Source organism: Otolemur garnettii, unplaced genomic scaffold, assembly GCF_000181295.1.
Source record: "Otolemur garnettii isolate 467f Iridium unplaced genomic scaffold, OtoGar3 scaffold00140, whole genome shotgun sequence".
Taxonomy (NCBI): Eukaryota; Metazoa; Chordata; class Mammalia; order Primates; family Galagidae; genus Otolemur; species Otolemur garnettii.
The window spans coordinates 4,335,305-4,338,883 of NW_003852535.1; the positions used below are offsets into that span (position 1 = coordinate 4,335,305).

At 44.2% G+C, this 3,579-nt stretch overlaps 1 long non-coding RNA gene across 1 annotated transcript; it reads right to left on the reverse strand.

Annotated features, from left to right (window-relative positions):
- Window positions 1–310: 310 nt before the first annotated feature.
- On the reverse strand, window positions 311–2,723 carry LOC111728098. The gene is made up of 3 exons (XR_002775494.1): window positions 2,662–2,723; window positions 1,804–1,884; window positions 311–418 (listed from the first exon to the last, which is right to left on the reverse strand). It is a non-coding gene; the product is annotated as an uncharacterized LOC111728098 (long non-coding RNA).
- Window positions 2,724–3,579: the final 856 nt, after the last annotated feature.

Sequence of the window (3,579 nt, forward strand, 5' to 3'; positions counted from 1 at the left end):
GGGGGAAGATCATTCCAGGCAGAGGGAACAGCAAATACAGAAGTCCCAAGGGGCCCTGAATATGTCAGAATCCAGAGGCCCAGGGAGATGCCCTGGGAACCTTGGGGGTCATTTTCCCCTTCATCTGCTTCTTCACAGGGCTCCTCGTGGAAGCTGGAGGATCTGCCTGAAGCTTTGGACAAAGCAGAGCTGTTTGCCTCTCCTAGATGTCAAGCTACGGTTTGAACAGTGGCCCTCACATTTCATAAGGACGGAATAACAACCTTCTGTTTTTTTTCTTTTTTTTAATGTTTTCTTTTTAATGCCTCATGGAGCCTGATATTCTGGCCACTCACTGTACAGACCGTCCAACTCCCGAGTGTCAAGGATGAGAATGATGAAACTTCCTCTCTGGGTGAAAATGCTTCAGCTTCCTTCTCTGTAAACACACGAATATATTGAATATTTACAAACGGTCTTTTGGGGGCAAGGTCGGGCCCAAAAACCCCTGAGGGCAGAGGGGACAAGGGCTTTGCTCTCCTCTCCCAGGAAATGTGGAGCCAAACGAGGTACAGATTAACCTTGCCACAGACTCCTGCCAGGGCAACCTCCCAGAAAGTGTTTTTGTTTTGTTTTGTTTTGTTTTGTGATTCTTCAAAACATGACAGCTGGGCATATCATGAAAAATTTGTCCCTTGACCCTGTTTTTCTTTTAGAACTTGTGTTTCGAGCCAACAGAGTTGAGACGTGAGAATGCTGATTTACTTAAATAGGTTTGCTGATCACTGCTTACAAACAAGGCCAGCCCTTTTTTATGGTGCTTTCAGTCCTCAGAGTCACAGGGCTTCTGCTCTCATCTCCCCAAAGGAGAGGCAGGAACGGTGCCCAGCAGAGAGCTGACTCTCTCCCCCATGGCACAGAGCCTTGTGTTTGCTATGAGGTAAATTAAATATTAAGTAAATGTTTATAAGATGAGAGGATGGGTGGGTAGCTGGATAGATGGCTGTTCTGTTTTTCTTTTTCTTTCTTTCTTTTTTTTTTTTTTTTTCGAGACAGAGCCTTAAGTTATTGCCCTGGGTAGAGTGCCGTGGCATCACAGCTCACAGCAAACTCTAACTCCTGGGCTCAAGCAATTCTCCTGCCTCCACCTCCCAGGTAGGTGGGACTACAGGCACCCACCACAACGCCCGGCTATTTTTTGGTTGCAGCCGTCATCGGGCCCAGGCTGGATTTGAACCCGTCAGCTCAGGTGTATGTGGCTGGCACCTTAGCCACTTGAGCCACAGGCACCAAGCCTGTTGTTTTTCTAATGAAGAAATGATCTTTCAAGGGCCACCAGTAGCCAGGATTTGATTCTCCCCAGGTCCTAGCTTTGGTTATTAAGTATAGAATGTTCCATCCCTCCCATCCTTTCCCCAGGGACAGAATAGGGGTGTCCTCCTGTCAGAGAGCCTTCTTACCCCCTCTTCTCTGATGGCAATTATCCAGAAATGCCTATCTGCAAAGCGTATGAATTTGGCTTGGTATGAATTTGGATCCCACAGATCTCTGAAAGAGCATTTGCTTCCCAAGTCTGATCTCTGAGCTTGGAACAAAGGCCTTTGTTGTCAGGTGGAAGCCTCCACCAGCCTTAGAGCCAGCCCTATGTCTCTCCCGAGAAATGCTCTGCCTGGCACCATATTATGCTGGGGTAGCAGGGATCACCTTAGCAGGGAAGGCCTTGTACAAGGGCAAATGAAAGCACAGAATTCCTCCAGGGAACACAGCATAAAATCCAGAAATAGCCCCACTGCCTGAGTAATGGGCACAGAATGGGTGACTTACTAGGTGATGTTAGGATAGAAGGTGAGCCAGCTGGACTCAGCAAAAATTGGAGGTGTGCCTCATGCTGTGTACCAAGATGCCCTGCAAGAGGATTGGAGATTTCAATGCAAAGACGGAACCATACAAGTGCTCAAAGAAAATACATGTTAAAATACATGTTATCGCCTATAACTTGAGAGTGGGAAAATGTTCCTAAATGTGACTCAACATCTGGAAGCAATAAGGGAAAGATGAACACATCAAGGAATTGAAATTTTGTATGGCAAAAAATTAGCAACATTAAAAAGACAAATAGACTCGTAAAAAAAAATTACCGCCTAGATCATAAAGGGTCAATATCCTTAGTTCTGAAAGTTTCTAATTCTCAGCCTATAAAAAGCTGCTAATATTAATGAAAAGACCAACCTGATAGAAAAATACCTTAAAAATAGGAACAGCTTGGCCGAGCATGGTGGCTCATCCCTATAATCCTAGCACTCTGGGAGGCCAAGGCGGGAGGATCTCTTGAGCTCAGGAGTTCCAGACCAGCCTGAGCAAGAGCAAGGCCCCCATCTCTACTAAAAACAGAAAATTAGCTGGGTGTTGTGGCAGGCGCCTATAGTCCCAGCTACTTGGGAGGCCAAGGCAGGAAGATCACTTGAACCCAGAGTTTGAGGTTGCTGTGAGCTAGGCTGGTGCCCCAGAACTCTAGCTTGGGCAACAGGATGAGACTCTTGTCTCAGAAAAAAAAAGAAAAAAGAAAAAAAAAAGAACTGCTTACAGAAAAAGAAAGGCAAATACTCCAAAACTATATGGAAAGGCGCTCAACCTCACTTATAGTAAAAGAAATGCACATTGCCCCAAGGAACTATTTCTCACCGATCAGATTGGCCAAAATCCAAAAGTTTAACAAAATAGTATACTTTCTTGCTGCCCAGGCTGTGAAAAAAACCAACATTCTCACACACTGCTGGACTGTGAAATGGCATCATCTCTGCGGAAGGAAGGGGACTTGGCAACATCTAGCCAAACCGCATGCAAATTTGCCCTTTGATCCTACAATCCCACTTCTAGGAATCTATCCTAAAGATACGCTGCAAACATGATGAAAAGGCACAGGGACGTGGCTATTTATTATAATAGCCAAAGTCTGGAAAAAAGCCAAAAGTCCATCAATAAGGACCTTGAGAAAGAAACAATAGTGCGTCTGCACAGTTGGGTATTTTGCAGCCATAAGAACAAGGAAGACTTTTATGAACTAATACGATATGATCCTCAGGACACCTTGTTAAAAGAAAAAAACTGATGTGTAGAAAAGTGTGCTTAATGTACTATTTATCTGAGGAGGGATACAAATATAAATAAAAATATATAAATACATATTTGCTTAATGTCTATTTAAAAATAGACATTGGTAGTTTAAACAAAAAGAATAGGGTGGGGGGAAAAAGAATAGACACTAGGTCCTTTTAAATTTATCTTACTTGATAGATTTGACTTTGACCATGCACATTTTTTTTTTTGTAGAGATAGAGTCTCACTTTATTGCCCTCCATAGTCACACAGCTCACAGCAAGCTCCAGCTCTTGGGCTTAAGCGATTCTCTTGCCTCAGCCTCCCAAGTAGCTGAGACTACAGGCGCCTGCCACAACGCCCAGCTATTTTTTTGTTTCACTTCAGCCAGGGCTGGGTTTGAGCTCACCACCCTTGGTATATGGAGCCAGCACCCTACCAGCTGAGCCACAAGCACCACCCCTTTTCTTTTTCTTTTTTTTTTTTTTTTTTGAGATAGAGTCT